At 49.0% G+C, this 19401-nt stretch overlaps 1 protein-coding gene across 1 annotated transcript in view; it reads left to right on the top strand.

Moving 5' to 3' along the window:
- The first annotated feature begins 130 nt into the window (after positions 1–130).
- ATP8B (ATPase phospholipid transporting 8B) overlaps positions 131–19401 on the top strand; it is a 151110-nt gene continuing 131839 nt past the window's right edge. The window contains exon 1 of the mRNA XM_050188127.3: positions 131–590. The gene's annotated coding sequence lies outside the window, so the exon portion shown is untranslated. The remainder of the gene's footprint in view (positions 591–19401) is intronic.

Genomic DNA, 19401 nt, shown 5'->3' with positions numbered 1-19401 from the left:
TGAACGGCGCCATATTAAATGTTGCTAGTTACCATGGAGAAACTATTCATATGACTCATTTCATCTGTCCACGTTTCATGCATAAAATAAGTTTGCGAAATTGTTTTGAAAGTTCTTGTAGGGACCGACACAATTTTGCTACTGTAAGGTTTTTGAATGGTAATTCACGCAAAAAAATAATTCAAGTTTTTCGTGAAGTAGATTTTACGACCTCGTTTCGGTTTCATTTTTCTTTTATTTTTTTCTTGCAACGTGTGCTGCCACCTGCCGGTCTCTAGGAAAAGTAGCCAAAATCGGATGAAAATTCGGGCAAAACAGTTGCCTCGGCCCGTGCCGCACTAACCGCCATGTCGAACTGTGTGGGCTTTTCTCTTGCCGAGTGGTTGATTTACTCGCGCTGGCCGTTTTTATAGCGACGTGTGCGCGAGCTGGATCCACGACCCGCAGCGGCGAGTGGTGTCACCTGAAGGCGACGCTCATCAGGTTCGGCGACGGCTGGCGTTTTCCCTTTCGCCTGATTATTCTCATCAAAGCGACCGCACCGTGTTTCCTTGGCAACTCTCCGCCAGCACTCGCTACGCTCACAACAGGTAGGATTGCACTGCTACCGCAGCTCGTTTGGCGCGTGGTAAATCTTTACGGGCTACGGGGTTAGCCGCCCGCAAGCACTGTCACGGATCGCTGAACTGGGTGCCGGCACTGAGCTGCGCTGGCGCGTGCCGCTCCGGCCACATCAAGTGGCGGCAGCGATCGGCGTGCCGGCATTCGTGTAGCTGCCGGGCTGGGTACGGGCGATTCCTAGAGCGGTGCTGACACTTGTTGGGGCCTCCTCCTCTCACACGCAACTCACGGACGGGTCGAACGGGCCCGTGTTCTAGGACCATGTAAACAGACACGGGTCTCTCTTCACATCGATCGCATCGAAGCTCGCCCTACGCAGGAAAAGCCGCGGCCTGACGCATACGTATATATGGGTGTATACTGCGCGACTATCCGGGCGGCAGAAAGCAATGCGTGCACTGGAAGCGCGCCAGATCGCACCGGCATTTGCTCGGATGTATAATACGAGCCCGCCCCGCCCATTCGTTTGAACGAATGAATTGATTTTCAGGCGGTCGCATTGTTTAATGAAATGTCCGACGTGACCCAAATCAGAAGAACCGCGCTTCCCGAACAGTGCTGCAGCAGCAGTCCCCATTCGCGGGCCGCCGCTGCTGTCGTCGACCGTGCGTGGGACTAAGCGGATCTCTCCTATCCGGACACACCTTCGTGAGTAGCAGACACTGCGTTTTCGAACACCCGTAGCGCGACCGCGCCTGGTTCACTCAACAGATGACTTGCTTGGACTCAAGAAACTCACCCTACACGCATTGTACTGTATAGTTTCGTACTGTGCCGTAAATGAAAGGGTGCTCGACGAAAACTTCCGCCGTGGCCGTGAGGCGCCGGCACCCGCTCATGGGCTTGCCTTCGACGCAGTGGCCGTTTTTTTTCCTCTTGACTTTTATATCCCACGCTCTCCCACGCTGGGGCAGATGTCCGCTAGTTTGCTTGCTGCACCTTGCACTTTCCGGCGCGTGCCCGAGAGTGCGTCTTGCACCGCCATCCGCACCTCGTGCGGCCGAGATATAAATGGGCGTGTTCGGCTCAAGGAAGCGACGCTGTGCCGTAGTAAAATGTGTGCAGCAGGAACTATCCACTCGTGGCGTACTAGCGCTTCTCGACTGCGACGCGTCACAGCTACTTGATTCTCGGCGAGGAGGAACACTACTTAGATAGTTACGTGTCTTCTTGTCGTTAGGTTGTATCTGTGTGCGAGATTTTGTAATCGCCGTGACACCAGCATCCCTATGCCTCGACTACAAACAGTCGCGGTTTTGAGTTGCGCAACGCGGTTTTTCTCGGCGTCATCTCCCGAGCACAGAGTCACTCGCAGCTATAGTCACCGGCCGCTTACGTGTCCAACACGCGTGCGTCCTTTACTGCACGATTTGTTTAGTGCCTTTGGATACGTTATATCCCCAGATTAGGTTTACAAGCGTGCTATTTGCTTCGAACTTTAGGTTATTAGACATGAGTAATTTCGTGTCTTCAGCCTGATGGCCAAAGACGATGACATCAAATACGCCAGTCACTTGGGCACTTTCGATCGCGGTCGAGTTCTATCGGAATCTATCGAAAGTCACGATCACGATTCGCTTCTTTGCGCCAACTGCAGAAGTGAGCCCGATCGCGATCGAGAAATTCGATCTCGGTCGAAAGTGACCGGGGTGGACGTTGCTAATTCAACTATCCGGCGCCATCGGGGCATGCAAAACCGTCCACCAGTCACTATATGCTGCCTTCGGGGTTCTGTTGTCAGTAGGATACTTCTGCCCTGTGCTTGAGATGTCTACGTTTACACTTTTAAAGCTTCTTGAATTCTAGACATCATCTACCCACCTGCACACCTCAGTAGCCGTTAGGTAATGAAACGCAGGCTAATACAAGCCGACGTAAATGTTATTTATCTAGTAACTGCGCAAAACGGGAACACCGTCGTGAAGGGGTGATGCCTCACAGCATCTCACAGTCAGTTTCTCTTTCAAACATTATTAACGAGCGAATAGATTTCCGGGAACGGGTACGAAAATCGGGCTCAACAGCCGCAGCGGAGATTAATCGAATCCGAACGGTTAGCTGCAGGCGTCTGCAGGGTAGCGAAAAGGTTTTGCGAAACCATCGCGGCTGGCAAACAGTCGATCGCTTTTGCGACAGAGCCGGGAGTGAGCGAAGCAAGCAACACGTCCACTGACCGATGGCTTCGTCCGGCACCGACCGTTGGCTCTATCGAGTGACGAGGAATCGAGCAGCGTCTTGGTCGATACGTTCTTCTCAGAAATGACGTGTGCGCCTATCGCAAAAGCTAGGATGGTTTGAGCTTGCGTTATCATTGGAACGTATGTGGCTTACACAAGTGGCACAGTACTGTATTCTCACTGAGCGTTGGGTAAGAGTCGATTTGTCAGGCACTGCGTATGCAAACTGTGGCCTTGGCAGTAAATCTACCGTCACGAATTCGAGAAGCACACGGGCACTTGCTTTTGTGGATCGATATGTTTACGTGCTAATTCGGTATATATCTGTGGTGGATGTCATATCGATGTCTCAAAGCTTCTTCATTTATGCCTGTTGTAGATGTCGAATAGACGTCTCAGTAAAGCGGCTTCGGTACATAGCCGTGGTGGATGTCTGGGAATGAGATCTCGTTTCACGGGAATCGAAACCGTGACCTCGTGGCCCCGCCGCAGGAAGAAGTTTTGGCTGTTGAAAGCAGTGGCCCTCGCTGGAATTGTGTACACATTAAACCAGTATTAAGAGAATACCAGCAGAGTATGTAGCATGTCAGCAGGCATGTGCATCCCGGCAAGAAACTCTTGTGTTCCAATGGAGAGCCTCTCTCTCCCAGCTAGTTTATTGTGCGCCCAGACCACTGAATTCCTTTCCTTCTTTCAGTGAAACAAAAATATGTAACGCGAAATTATTTTTGTTTAGCTCAAGAATTACGTACCTAGCGTGCATTACGTCATCAAGTCACGTTTCCTACTCGTACTTCTGCACTAATCGTTTGAATACGAATTCGTTGTTTTCTTTCTGTATCAGAGCTACTCTATGACCGTAACGTATATATTTTCGTATGCTATGCCGCATATGACCATAGGAGTACAACCGTTTTATTGGGACGCAGGATTTAAAATCGATTTCAGGGAACGCACAAGCTGTACTGACGTAGGCAAGGGTGGCGCTCTTGAAGGGAATTTCTTTTCCTGGCGTCATTTAAACGTGTGCTATGCGATTTGATGTTGCGCACAATATCTACGGGTCTTGCATAAATGTCGAACGCTGGTCGTAATTTAGCCAGCTGACTAGGACATCTTGATGAGGTAGTTAGTGCGTTTTCCCGTTAGCATTGATTCACTGCGCATACAAGCACACGCCACTCAAGTCAACATGTACGAGGCCTCGTCCTGTCCGTGTTTCCTTGGGTGGTTTGCGTTTACATGTGCAGTCAATCATGCTAGCCAGCTAATGCACTAGTAAATGTGCGATGTAGTATATACAATCGAATATGGTGAAATCTTCAACGAACGTGCTTCACGCCAGCTTGGGTCACGAGGTATGGGCCGCTCGTCGATGGCAAAAAAAAAAAATCCTTTCAGTTTTATTCGGTGCTGGGCGGAGTCGATCCCGTGTAATACATATTCGGGCAATCTTGTCTGAATATATATTCATATACGCGCGGACTTCGCGGCGGCGCAGCGTGTCCAGAGGGAAGCGCGAGTGGGGAGCCTGGCTGTAGTTCACGCCTCATGCGTGACGCTTTTTGGCGATGGTCCATGCGGTGCTTCGCTACATTGCTCCAGTGCTCATCGCATTACCGTATAGACTTTCATCGCGAGATGGGTTCTGCCGGAATATTCTTCTTTCTTTCTCCGGGCGGTGATTTTCGACGAGAAAGTCATTTCTAAATACTTCTTTTTCTTTCCTGCAAATTCGCTTGTCAAGATCACCGTGCTAGGAGGTTTCATTTGTCACACCATCGGGGTATCACCGTCACTTTGGTATATTTGTCCCCAAAGTGTCACCGAGTTAATATATAATCACTCAGAGTGTCACATTCAGCGCAACTCTAACGCGTACGAATATGAAGTTTATTATCTTAGCTTGAATCTGGTGTATATATAGAGCGAAGGCGCCTCCTCCGGTGATCCTCAATTTCTACCTGTTCCTCGTCAGCCGCCTGCAAATTCCCCTAATCGCAGCAGTGACTCCATCTAACTTTCTACCGCCGTCGCTTACCATCCCTTTGCACCCACCCTGTTGATGGACCGGTGTTTATCGATACTATATGCATTGAATGTCCTCCTAGTGCGACTTCCTCTCAATATCAGCTGATATTCTAGATGAGGTTAAGAGGAAGTCGCACTCGACTGAGGTGACGCTCCTCGGCTTGTCACCCTCTAATGTAACGCATATCAATTTCCATTCCATCGCTCGTTGCATAGTCCTTAGTTGCTCTTCAAGCTTATTTGTTATCCTCAAAATGTTATACATGAATAATACATGGGGTCAACCAATTAACGCTTCGCCTTTTTCTACATCGATATTCCTTCCAGCTGTTAGTTGAAAATTCCTATGCATCATACACCGCTGGCCCGATATTGCTACATCGCCGCCCTCGTTAGCGCAACCGCCATAGCAGCGCGTGCAGGACTGTAATGTAATGTAGACGACCACATCGCGTGCTTCGCCGCAGGATGTATCAGGCCAGGCGCATCCGGTCGACAAACTTGATTCTTGCGCCGGCGTCGCGTTTTCTTTGTTTCCCATACTCGCCTTTCGGTCAGGCAGCAGCATAACGACGAACAGCTCCACCTTCTTATCTAGTGCAACACGCGCCTTTCATCTACGAAAGAAAAAACGTTAATCTTTTTCTCCTTTTTTTTTCGATTTAGCGTTAGCGTCTTCGTTAAACGGCATGCAGAGCCGGACCTCCGCCCTCTTTACAAAGTAGGAAGCAGCTCTAGCAGCTGGCTTCTTCGCCCACATGTCAGGTAGGTTATTCCAACTACTCTGCGTTGAGATTGTGTGTAGCAACCTCTGCGCTGAATTCAATGTTCTGAGTGCCGCACGTAGCATATTGTATACGAAGCCTATATCCCTGTCCTATAGCCGGTACATATATGTACTACATTTCGCAATATCGCGATCGTTTGTTCAATCTTCGCTAGACACTTTAGTGCCCCCCCCCCCCCCCCACACACACACACATACGCGCAGTTTGTATGCAGTTGCGCGTCTGTACGTTCCAGCGTTTTGAGCATGTAGTCGAGTGTTGTGCAGGTCGCTGCTCCCGCGTGCTGTATACGATCTGGACTTTTCTGCCAAGCATTAGGCCTTACTGTCCTCCGTTGGCCTGATGGTCGACCACATCGCTACTGCAATTCAGAGGTCGTGGAGCACTAGTGTAGGGCAAGCAAGGCGAGTACACAGAAGGGAACATGGACAAGACACTGCGCCGGGCGTCGTGCACAGCAGAGATGAGGCGGGAGCCTCCAAATCTTTCTGTGATGAAGTATGCAGCCGCGCTGCACTTGTAGCCCAACCTCTACAAACTACACTCTACACACCTCTCGTACCGCACTGTGTGTGCGTGTATCACGGACAAGACGTATGCTTACATTGGCGGTCGATTGTTAGAAGGGATCACGCAAATCCGCGACACGAGCAAATTTATCTTCCGCTTTACAGCGGTCTTGTGACTCGCGTCGGTCACCTTGCCGGTAATGGAAGTTCATTTAAGCTATATACGTTCGCGTCCCGAGAGGTACGTTCCTCAACCCTTCTCCACAAATCCTTGCTTATCGGTACACTTGTTCTGCGCTTGGCTGGACCACTTGGGACGGAAGGAAACGTCACTTTATTAGAGAGTTTTAGCAGTGGCGTATTACTATTTTCTGTTTTTCTTTTAGGTGATTTTCGCTTTTCTTAATATTCTTTTCTTTTTCTCATTCGGCCACAGTATACTAAACGCTTGTTCAGTTCAGCCGAAGTTTCCTCCCGGTTGGAAGGGCTGTCTTGCTGCTACTTCGTCGCGTCGCAGCAGGTGAATTAATGTTAGCTCGTGCTTCGGTCCTATGGTCGTGAAAAACGCACACGAGACTTGAACATGCACGGCGTGGACTCTGTGGCCGACATCAGCTTCTCACTGCTTTGGCTTGGTGCAGCTCGGCTGGCGAAACACGGTGCCAGCCGAGCCTTACCGACTCCTTACCGTCTAGTATGCCGTACGGAAAGTCGTTCCGTATGGTAAAGTTCGCGCGTGCGCAGTCCTAGACCGGTACGGTATTACCGCGCTTACCGTACGGTAACTTGGCGCTGCTAAAAATCTCTATTAAAACATGTTCCGTCGCCTCTCGGGCTTGCATGCATACAGTATCTGCAAATATCATCTACGCTGTCAACTTTTGCTTGTATACTGTAGCATTCGGTCTTGAAGCACCCCAGCCCTGTAACCTCAAATATTAGAGCGCTTCCCTTGGAGTTAGCAATCTATTTAAGATATTGTTTATCCCTCCTGTAAGGAAGGAAGGAAGGAAAAAGTGGAGAAGGAAAGGCAGGGAGGCTAACCAATTTAGCTTAACCGGTTTGCTACCCTACACCTGGGAGAGGGATGGGGGCGATGAAAGATGGGGAAGGGGAAGAGAGAGAGAGAGCACATAGCACAGCACACACACATCGTCCGTTAGAGTCTATCAATCTGGCATGGTACGTGATATCACTGTCACAGCCGCTTGTCCAATCCCGTCTCTTTCAAAAACCGAAGTAGTCCCCTCGTCGCCTTCACCTGCGATGTCTTCTGTCGGCGGCATGTGAAAATCGTGTCGAGGGACAATGGTCTAGTGTCAAGGTGTGCTAGAACCGATGCCAGGGACTGTCGCTGAACATTATATTCAGGACAGTCGCACAGAATGTGTTCCAGCGTCTCCTCGCAAAGACAGGCATTGCAGAGAGCGTTGTCGGCCATTCCAATGCGAAATGAGTACGATTTCGTGAAAGCCACCCCTAGCCATAAGCGATAAAGCAGAGTCGCCTCTCTTCGGCGGAGTCCAGTTGGCATATAGAGATGCATCAAAAAGGGCAGGTGGTATTGACGGTTGCGCTGGTTGGTCTGGCTGTTTGGTTTGCACAATAGAGAGAGCGTGATCTCCTGTGCAAGCACTCGAAGTCTGCTAGCTGCGTCGGATCGTGAAAGCGGTATGGCCTCTTTTTGTGCGTCTTCAAGAGCTACCCGAGCGGCATTATCGGCGTCTTCGTTTCCAGTGACGCCGCAGTGACTTGGCAGCCACTGAAACGTCACGTGGTGTCCTTTCTCCTGTGATGTATGGAGTAGGCATCTAATATCGAATACGAGCTGTTCCAATGGCCCGCGACGCAGAGCTGATAGCACAGATTGTAGGGCTGCCTTTGAGTCGCTGAAGATTGACCATTGTCGAGGTGGCTCCCGATTGACGAAACAAAGTGCAGCACGAAGAGCAGCTAGTTCAGCAGATGTCGATGTTGTAGGGTGGTCAGTCCTAAACCTGATGGTAATAGCTTTTGCTGGGACAACCACAGCACCGGACGAACACTGGATGTCCCTCCTGTAGATCTGTAAAAAGACACTAAATATAAACACGAAGTGTATTAAATCACTTTGCATCGATAAATTACCATTTCAAAGCCCTTTCGTTAATTTCGCGGTTAGAGGTTGATTATATATGTTAAGTGCAAATGAAGGCCAAACTTACCAAACTACTCGAATTTCGCGCTGAAACGCCTGCCCCCCGTGCGTCAGCGGTACGTCGTGGATTTCAACTTGCTCATATATTTTTACTGTTGCGGCGCAGTTCTTGAAGCTTGACAATTTCAGTATTTTGCTCGTTTAAAATAAATACACTACGCATAATTAATTTTTTTACCGGCCGAAAATTACCAGGCCCGATCTGACGCCCTCAAAATCCAAGCTGTCATGGCGAGCAAGAAGTTGAAGCCGCCGTCGCCATCCGTCTTTCATTTTTGCGTCTTTTCTGGCTCTTCGAGCGTCCTCTCGTGGCTACAGAGGGTGCGTGTTTTCTGTTTATTTTTTTTTAAGCGTAACTTATTAACACAGCTCAACTCATATATTTGTATCTCTCTTTAGTGTTCCTTTACGTCCGTTTATCCGGCGTTTCTTACTTTCTTTCGAGGCATAACTAAGGCATTTCGTGCTCTGTGTTGACATCCGTATTTGTACTCGCAAGTTCCATCGTGTCCTCCTTCTCCATGTTAACTGTCGAAGTGCCCAGTACTGTACACGCAGCAGTCGACGTGGGGGCAGGCTTTGCAGCGAACGCGTTTGCTCCTGCATCGGCGTTGGTTCCACCGGCAACCGCGCAGCTGGTGCGCTTCCAAAATCCAAACCACGCGCGCTACCAGCACAGAAAAAAAGAAAGAAGAAAAGCACCCTTAAAAGTGTTGATTTACCCCATGGCTGAAACCCCCACTTTTAAGAGTGTTGCTGCTAGGGTGGCGTTCAGGGCACGGAATCCACCAAGTCCATCGACTACTACGTCAGGTTGTGGAAAATGAATGAAAAGGGGTTTATTTAGCCTATTTTCACGGCTCCAGTTACGGAAGCCCACTCCACGCAGGAGCAGGTTAAACGTCTCAGTTCACATCAGGACCCTCTGTCCTCACTCTCGAAAAGTCTCCGCTTTTAATCCCATCGTTTCTCCTAGGCGAGTCGACTAGGGAATCTGAAGACTGACCAGCAGAAAATCACACTCCTCGACTTCGTGGCGATACCACGCCCGTGCTCGCAGTAACCCGCCGTGACTCCGCCTCCAAAGAGACTGGTTTGGAGTCTGCGACAAGAAAGCAATCTGCGACACCCGGTTCGTCGTCGTTGTCCCCCTCCTTTTCATCCATTGCTCAGGCTTCCATGCAATGGTGGGGTGAGCGCCTTTCGTAGGACCCTTCAACAGTCAGTGTCCGCGCTGCTTTGACGTCTGGATAGGAGGGGTAGTGGTTTGACACGTGGCAAACGTCCAATTAACGCCTTTCTGGTGTTGAGACGTAACAAGAATCGTAAGAAAGAATCGTAAGAATCGTAACAAGAAACGTAACATCGAATCGTTGATGGGGACGAATGAACCTTTCTTTTTCGGGCGACTTTTTGGGGTAAGTAAACATGACGACACGAAAACAGACGACTCGAGGAGTGCACGAAATGAAAATTTCCTATCCATCACCGGTCAAACTCTCTTGCGTCAAATATTTCGCTGCGCTGCGTGGTGGGGTCAGAAATGGCGCCGTGTTCTCAAAAATTGTTAAAATTGCATTTTTTTCTTCATTGTGTTCATTATTAGATTCGCCATGTTGTCAGCTCTGATTGGCCCATGTGGCTCCTAGGGCCGCTTATCTGATTCGCTCGGAGTCTGACCGCGTCCACAATAGCACCCACGATCACTTCGGCGATATTTCGCATGACTCGGCCCCTGACGCGTCGATATACACGACGGACAACGTACCTGGCACTGTGCGATGATAGCGGCCTTTTCGCATTGTCGGGAACGCTGTCAGCCTTTGGCTAGTTCTTGAAGCAAATAGCAGCCGTACGTGTAACGCCATATAACTGTCAGTAATATCGAATTAAAAAGAAAAAAGAAAGACTTCTTTTTTTCGCTATGGAGATGACGCTCCCTCAGCTGCGTTGCTTGTTACAGTAACCGGTGCTGCGGAAATACGTGGCTACAGTTATTTTGGAGTGCTCAGTGTTTAGTAATACGTGCATCCCCACATCCCAGTCCCATTAATCCAATACGCGCGTCTGTAGTTGATCTGTACCTGCGACCCCAGGTTGGCTGCTTTTCTAAACTGCTGAAGTTATAAATTTTGTAGCTAATGTATTTTCTTCTTATTTCTATCTCTCTTTATGGCTCCGCGACGTGACAGCAGGCTACAAAGTTAAGCGCACTCTTACGACGTGCCACCTATCTTATTTTTCTCTTCTACTGCCCCCTTTCTTTCTTTCTTTCTTTCTTTCTTTCTTTCTTTCTTTCTTTCTTTTTCTTTCCTTAGAGAGTTCTAAAAAATCGTCTGCAACTACTGATAGCGCTCTTCCGCGCAAATTACCGGCACGATAGATCTCGATGCTCAGGTAGTTAACTAAAGATATTCGCTACAAACATTTTTTTTAGGCATTCACTTTTTAGGGCACCTGTCGAAACTGCGGAAATGAAGTCACGTGATAATCAAGTCGTATCCACTGAGCAGGCATCCCGACAATATATGAAATGCTTTCACAGAATATCCGTGCTCATAATTTCCATCAAAAAAATAAATTTAATAAATATGTATGCCCGCGCTGCCGGTAGCTTATAGTGGCTACAATTAATTGCGCCATGCTGAGCTCGAGGTCGCGAGTTTGATCACGGACGCGGAGGCCACATTCCGATGGGAGGCGAAATGAAATAGATAAATAAAATAATAAAAATAACCTCGTGTAATTGAATTTAAGTTCACGGTGAAGAAGGTCAGGGTGGTAAATATTAAGCCGGAGTTACCTACTATACCGCGTGCCTCGTAATCCTATCGTGGTTTCCGCGCGTAAAACCCAACTAAAGAGAAGAAAAGAAACGGAATAAAAAATAGCACTTGCGTTACAGTTCATATTGCCGCAAACTGCTATAGAGGGAGGCTTTTCGTTACGCCATTCTCACTCGACCGTCAGCGCATTTCGCCACAAGGTACGAGGGACTATTTTCTCCATGTAACTTGTGCTGAGGCACACGCACATGCACACCGAGAGTGTATGAGAGAGAGAGAGAAATGACGAGGATTTCCTCATTCTAATGCGGATATATCCTAATCCGAATGTCCGAAATTTCCTAATCCGAATATCCTAGGATTTCCGAATGGTGCGAGAACTTCCTTATACAGCTGCGATGTCTTTGATGTGCGAGTTTATCGGATTATTACCCATCTGTAAGGTTTGTTTGTTTGTTTGTTTGTTTGTTTGTTTGTTTGTTTGTTTGTTTGTTTGTTTGTTTGTATGTATGTATGTATGTATGTATGTATGTATGTATGTATGTTTACGTTTGTTTGTTTGTTCGTTTACGTTTGTCTAAACCACCACCCACCCACCCCAAATAGAAAAATTTATTTAAGGGTGCACGATATATACGCGCACGCAGCAGCTCTGCTTTCTCCACCTCGCGCGGGGTCAGCAGACTCTGCAGAACAAGTGCTGCGTGCGCGCGCACCTTGGAAGAAAGGGATCCCCGGAAACCTGCTCCGCGCCCCCTCCGAGTCGGCGCCGCGTGAGCCGGGGCGATAAGGGGGGAGTACTCTGTGTGCGTGTTTGTACCACTCGGGCCGCGCGCAAGGTGCTCGAGAGACCGCGTCGCCGAGTGGTCAGACAGGTCGGAGCGCCGAAAGCGGCCGTGTGCGAGCGGGTTCGCTGCTGCGTCGTCGTTCGTGCCGTGGTGCGCGTGTCCCTGTAGCCGCGCGACTTTCGCTTTCGTTCGCGTATAAGGTCGGCCGTCTTCACCGACTCCGAGTACTGTGCGTGGAACGCTGTGGGTCGCGTGTTCGGCCAGCCAGAAAAGAAGACTAAAAGAAAGAGCCCCTGCGTTTGTCCGACCGCGTTTACGTGAATGCAACAGTAGCATTTCGCAATTTTTTTTTTTTTTTTTAGCTCAACACGGTAAGTACTGTGCGACGGAGTTTACGTGCTCCACGTCCGCCCTCGTCCGAGACGAGCTGCGTAGCCTGTTTCCGGCGATTTGCACTCCGCCGGCGAGTGGAGACCGAGGGAGCACACGGCGGGAACAGTGCGATATTATAGTGCGATACGCCAGCGTTTATACTTGCGCACCGCGCGAAACGACTTTCTTTGTACCCCGTCTCGAATCACTGTACTCTCTCCTGCCGCACTATATTGCGATTCGTCTTCCTATAGCGCTTTACCGCCGTTTACACGACTGCGATGCGCTATAGAAACGCGATGCGACTCGCAACTTGTCGCCATTGGTGTAAACGCCGCTGCCGATCGCCCTCCGCGCGGGGATGACGACGACTGAACGGAAAAAAAGTTTTGCGGAAGGTTTATAGTAGTGCGCAACTTGCTTGGCTGTCACGGGCCCTTCGCTGCACTTACTGCACGGTACTAATGAGGTAACAGTGTAGCAGCCTAACTGTAAGTGGAGGGCTTTGAGGAGTAACGGTCGTTATACGTTGTTCGAGAATGTGTGCGCGCGTGTGTGTACGCATATAAGTTCTCGCGAAGGGCCGCAGGATTAGAAGTCTGCTGGCGCAGATTACAGGCGGGTCAGGTTCGCGCCACTCGATAGTCGCTCCTCGCCGCGCAAGCAGGTATGAACAACGCTGAGCTATATAAATACGTGGTGGCGGATTCCGTGAGGATTATCATTATGCCCAGACTCTGCTGCGCAGTGGTTTCCAGTATATATTTGCTCAAAGGTATACACGGTTCTTTACGCGGGTTTATAAATAAACCGGCATACGCGTTTATCCGGGTTTTGTGCTGGTTTACGAAGGGGGACCGCGAGGCAGGAAGTATGCGTGTGTATAGGGAAATCTTATACGGTTTTATGAAAACCTGTTCGAGGTTTTCAAATGAGCATACAAGATTGCAGCGTGTAGAAGTTGCGGGAAATTTCTCTTCTTGCCTCTCGGCCCCGCTCGGGGAAATATATATAATATATGCGTACACGACGAGGATACTTTTGCGCTTCAATGCATTATTCAACACTTTGTTAACAAAGTAGCTGGAACGCCAATGCATTTCTCCGCAGAGTTCTGGAATGAATATCTCGGAACTGGTGTCATCCTGAGAATTCTTTCCACGTGGATCCGCCTTGCGATCTCCACGGCTAGAATTTGTAAGTTGCCTTAAAAGCCGTAAAGTAATTAGTTATAACCTCAATTAGTTAAATTTGGTTAATTAGTCCATTATGCTTGTCAATTTTTCGGGCAAGTAATCACCGCCTCATCAAGTAGACCAGCTCGTCAACTAGAATTATGCTATCTGCCACAGGCAACCTTTAAAAAAAATTGAAAGTGTTCGCCGAAACACCCTCTATATATATATATATATATCCCATAGCGGTATGCTACAAGCGTGCGCTGTCTCTAGCAGAACAGCAGCGGCGCGAGTGCTCTTGCCTCTCAAATAATTCGCAGCATGGTGGACGCCATAGCTGCCGCGACAGACCACTTGGAAAGGCCGTGGGTTGCCGATGTAGGAATCGGCACGGCAATAATGTTGAGAGAGGAGTTGCCTGCGCTTGTCCTCTGCATGGGCCTTGGAAGTGTACCGTTTTGCGAACGTGATCGAGGATAGCTTTGAGGCCTGCAGAACCGAGCGTCCGGCAACGACGGTGTAACGTACAGCCGCTTTCGGACCATAATGACGAAGACCCGTCTATAACGGCATAACATTTAACAATTGTACGCGGGTCGTGTAAGGAGCGAACATCGAATGCTCTCTAATTTCAGTCAGGATGCGGGGTCGCTCGCACTTGCGTCCATTTTATACTCCGCAACCCCCTGTTTTCTCTTTCAGAAGTGATAAAATTAATTCGTTTGTTCATTCTAGGCACCGCGACCCGAAACATCCAGCACTCTCCGCAAGCAAAGCATAACCCCTCCCCCGCCCCTCAACGAAACTGTTGTGGGAAAGCAAGCGCCTTTGTATCGCAAGTCCGACGACTGAGCACCGCCGATCAACCACGAAAACGGGTGAAGGAACCGAAGAAAGCTATTCGCTTTTTCTAAAAAAAACGCGGGGCAGTTCTATAATTTTGTGTCCTCTGTATATTGCGCACCTGTTCACGGACTCTGGCTGTGATTCCGAAGCGCCGCGTACCCGGAACTCCAACTTTCGGGTTCTGGTCGGTACTGGAACGAAGCACCGTCGTCTCCAACGTTTCGGGCTATGCGTGCAAAGCTCTATGCTTCAGACGGGCAGTGTTGCGCTCACTGCGCTGCCCTCGCCGCGTCCTGTGTTTGCTGCAACTGATAGCGTGCGTTGCGCCACACGCTGCAAGTTCATACTGCGCTCAATGCCTTGCACGGTAGTGTATACATTCTCGGCGGATCGCTATACGGGCGATATGCCTACCTAGTTCCGCTTTTGCTTCTGCGTGACTCACAATGTCAGCGGCCGTGCCTCACTGGAGCGAAGGTTCCTTTTAGTGCGGTCGAGTAATAGTGCAGCTTGAAAATAACGCTGGTCACATGTAAGGCGTTCGTCCCGGTCGCAATCTAATTCCGCTACAGCTTGGATCAACGGACGCTTCCTGAAGGTGACATCTGAGAACGTCGTCACTGCTTCGCGCTTTCGGTCAAATCTCATTTCGTATTTTTTTTCTTTGTTTCCTTTCCATCTCCCTATAGTGCTTAGTGGCACGCTTGTAGGAACTCAGGCGCACATCGCTTTCCTTTCTTCTGAACTCGCTTTCCGCGCTTATCTTTAAGAACAAAAATGTACTGCGCGCTAGCCTATAAAATTGCACGACAGAGTGCTCGCATGAATCCAAAATATTGGGACCCTCAACGCGACCGTTCTCAAAGAGGACTGGGCCCTGTTACTGTCTTTGAACGCGCAGTGAACGCTGTTGTGTGCACGCGCGCGTCACATCTATTCCTTTTATTTTTAATTTCCCCCTTCCCATCCTCTCTCTCTCTCTCTCGTTCGCTGATTTGATGGCGTTGCTTTTATAGCATAGCTTCCAAAACAGTGTACGGGCTCAGCGAGATACGGTGTCCGTAGTCTCTCTTCGTCACAGCGCCCGTCAAATGTCTCTGTCGGGCTCTTGTCGGTGGCCCAGACGCTTGTGTCGGGAGCCCCATGCTCTTTGACTAATGAGCCCGGCCGGGGATTGACAGTCGCTGCGGTTGCACCGTGTGTGGTGAGAGACCTTTCTGCGTGCCACTACGCTGCGGCTCCCCTGGCCTATAGTTAGAGGTGTGCCTCTGTATAGTCACTTTTAGCGTCCCGCCAACGGTTTTCTGCGCTTTTAAAACAAGATAGTTTTGTAATTTTGATTGTTCGTATAGTTCTTAGCAACCCTGAAACTTGAGGATTTGCTTGGTGATGTAGTATGTAAAAATGTTTATGGGTGATGTAGCTTTACCTTATTTCATTTCTTGTTTTATTTTATTATGTATTTATTATTATTTCTTGTGGCGGAGTGTGACTGCACCGTTTACTCGTAGGTATTAGAAAAATCTGTCTGTCCTTTTTCTCGTGCTCTAATACGGCGCTGGACCTGGTTTCAAATGACAGTTGTGTTCCCTGTTGCAACATAAGGTTATGTAGTTGTTTTCTCAAGATGTAAGGTTAGGAGGTGATACGGATAGGGTAGACGAATGCTTAACGTACATGGACAAAGATTTGACCTCCGGGAGTGACGGAGTCTCGATCACGCGAGCATTAGTCTCGATCACACGAGGTTGTCTATAACCGGCTGCCGAAATCTGTTTGCTCGGGCACTTTTACATTCCGTACCCCATGTTAATGAGGCTGCAAATTTGGTACTAGATATTATGTTTATTTGTTTATTTCTTTTCTGACTTTTCTGTTCTGAAAGTACGGGGAAAGGGGAAGACCGCGCGATTACGAGGAGAATACGGTATGTACTAAGCTGTCATCGCCCACCATATTTTTCCATACGTCTATCGAGGCCACTTTTCTGCCCTTAATTCTCTAGTCGTCCTCCTCTTCATCTTCGCAGTACCCTCTTAAGTGTACCGCGTGCTACCCGCAAATCGGTAGCTTTGCTGAGGCCCATGACAACATCGCCCATATCGTAGTCCCCCCCCCCCCCCCATTTTGTGTGTGTGTGTGTGTGTGTGTGTGCGTGTGTGTGTGTGTGTGTGTGTGTTTGTGTGTATGTGTGTCAGATGCGATTTCCAGGGGTACAGGGCGTCATATTTTACAGCGATAACTTTTAACGGTATTTCCGTCAACCAGATTGCGTGTGGGGCTTTTCCCGTGACTATAACGGTCGTGTTTGTACGTCATTACGTTTTCTTGGCCACAAAGAGTTGTCCAAAAAAACATACCCCAGGATTCTTTCGCGACATCGTAGCGTGCGAGCTGTGGTGCTGTTGTCACGTAGGTCGACGTTACTGTTGTTTGGCGCTCGATAGTTTCTTCTTCATTTTCTTTTTTCTTTAATTCTATCATCGGATGATTGGTTGCGAATAAACGTTTGACTCCCGGTTCGACCACATCCGGGCCGATACTTTTCTGCACGTGCTCAGCTTTACCGACAGGTGAAGAATCGACGTTCGCACATTATGCAAAAAGTGCAAGACCTCTGCGAGAAATGGGAAGACGCATGGTTAACGCCGCCTGAAAATTTCACGCGTGAAAGAAAGAGACAGAGAGAAAACTGAAGTTCTTCGCCCTGCCATGACTTAGCGATGGCTGAAGATAGCGGAAAGACCAGGTTGTGCAGCACTATGTGAATCCTTCAAATTGGCGCGTAGGTCATGCGGCTTTTGTGTATGTGTTTTCGGAACCAAGTATTGCCTTCGGGAGTTGGCGATATTACTGTTGAATTTAATTATAACAAAGTCGCATTCATCAGACGCTAAAATACCTTTGTTATATCCGACATATATATATATATGTGTGTGTGTGTGTGTGCGTGTGTGTGTGCGTGTGTGCGTGTGTGTGTGTGTGTGTGTGTGTGTGTGTGTGTGTGTGTGTGTGTGTGTGTTTGTGTGTCACTCGCTGATGTTGGGGAGACACATTTTAGCCTTACTTTGTTGTAAACGAAAATTTGTTATATGGGGATTCAACTGGATAAGCTTCGGTCGCGACGCCAAGGTCTTCCTTCCCGTCACGTGAAGAACTTGGGACGGTCGTCGCGGTAAAAACTGGAAGGGGCCTGCACGCATCCGTGCCAGCGTTACGACATAGGAGGCTTTGCAGGAGGACGGTCGAGTTCGCAAAAAGAAACCGCGCGACTTCGCGAGACGCTAGCGCATTGTCCGTTCCGCTAGGAGACGTTCGCGTGCGTTCAATGAAAACAGGTGAGAGAGCGGGCTGCGCATGTATCCTTTGGTAACAGCTGCGCGTCTGGAACTGCGCACTGCACAAGGTTGATCGAAAAGACCGCTGCGTCGTCCTCCGAGGCCTCTACAGGTGCATGTTGATAGCCCCTTGTGTTTTTGTGAAACAACGGCGCCGATTTTCATGGGCGCCTGCATATACAAGTCTGTCGGGCTCGAGGTCGTGGTATCGATTCCTCGCCCCGGCAGCTGGCATAACAATGTCAAACCATAAAATGAGAGTTGAGTGAGGGGGAAAATTTAAACAGGACTGCACCCTGTTTGCTTCCAACGCTGCCAGGAGGAAAGAAAGACCAGTAAAGAAAAAATAAAAATAGTATGATAGAGCAGTAATAAAATAAAAAAAGCCCGGATACTTGTATTTAGTTAGGCCCACGTTGAAGAACCCCGTGGTGGCCAAAATTAACCCGGGACCCCCATACGCACGGCGTCTGTCAAATCAGATGTGAAATGCTAAACGACATCAGTTGTCAATCAGTCCCGCCTGTATGAAGAAAGGCACTCTTAGTTGCAAGGCGGGGTGCTTATTTTTTGCTCGAAGTTCGCCCATGGCAGGGAGTCAAAAGGATTATCGAAGTCCCTTAGCTTTTCAGCGGTGCATCCGTAACTATATTCGCGCGCAGTTTTCTGTGGCACTTTGAATATAAAGTTCCCGGGGCGGAGCTTCTGCACGGGTGTTAGCGCGCCAAGTAGTCCGGCAGCGTTTTTTGCAGCGCTTTTCGTTACTCAGAACAGACGCTGAATGGACGCAGCTGCCACGTGGGACGGTTTCTCATTGGCTCAGACTCGGACAAAAAAAAAAAAAAAAAGGAACCCGCAAGATAAATCAACCTCAACACTCACTTGCGTGTTTTGTTTCATTCAGCTGTTGTAAATAGTGTGCTTAGGTTGTTTTTTTTCTTCCCCAGCTTAAAGTATAACGCGTATGAAAAATGTGGGACTCTCTTCAGAAGCGCTCTCGCTTGTGTGCGGCTTGGCCCCGTATAGCTTTCCCTTCAATTCCACACGAAGTTGTCCGCGAGTATATAGCGTTTGTGCCCGTGTCAAACCTTTGGTCGAGGAGTCGCGACAAGTAAAAAATTTGGAGGACGCTTAAGCTGCGCCTTTAAGAGTGGAACGCGGTAGCATTCAAAGATCCCTAACTGCTTCTTACGCTTCCCGGCAACTTGAGCGTATGTAACCGTAATGTTTACCTGGAAACGCTTGCCACGAACGCTATGCACGAAGGCGAGCTTTGTGGTGAAACCACGGCCTCTTGCGTGGGCCGCGATGCGGCGTAGGCGACTGCCAGCTGGAGTCAATGCAGGGAACCGGGCTCCGTGGACGCCAAGACACCCGTCGCGCCGGCGCGCGCAGAAGGCGGACGCCGCGGCCGGTCTATGTGTGTGAAAGGGTTTATTCGAATGTTCGCTTAACATAATTATGTTTTCTCGTATAGTCAAATTACAATCCGAGAGCTATCATGTCTGTAGGTTGTGTGCAAGTCGTGCTTTACGATTCTTCTATGTATTTTAGCTTGAGAAATGCAATTAGTTCAGTTAATTTCTTGCACCATATGGACGGCCTGGGTATACGTGGTTCGAAAATGTGTTTGCCGATGCGACGTCCGATGCGGGACGCCGGATTTTCTGCGACACAGGCTGCTTAACAGTTTCGCGTTAAACTGTTTAGAATTTCGAAAGTAGTTACGGCGAGGAGATAACTAACTGCTTGCACGTCATCCAGATTTCG

The sequence above is a fragment of the Dermacentor andersoni genome, chromosome 2, assembly GCF_023375885.2.
Source record: "Dermacentor andersoni chromosome 2, qqDerAnde1_hic_scaffold, whole genome shotgun sequence".
In the NCBI taxonomy this organism is placed as follows: domain Eukaryota; kingdom Metazoa; phylum Arthropoda; class Arachnida; order Ixodida; family Ixodidae; genus Dermacentor; species Dermacentor andersoni.
The sequence above is the reverse complement of the archived record's forward strand: the minus strand, read 5'-3'. Positions and strand labels throughout refer to the sequence as shown.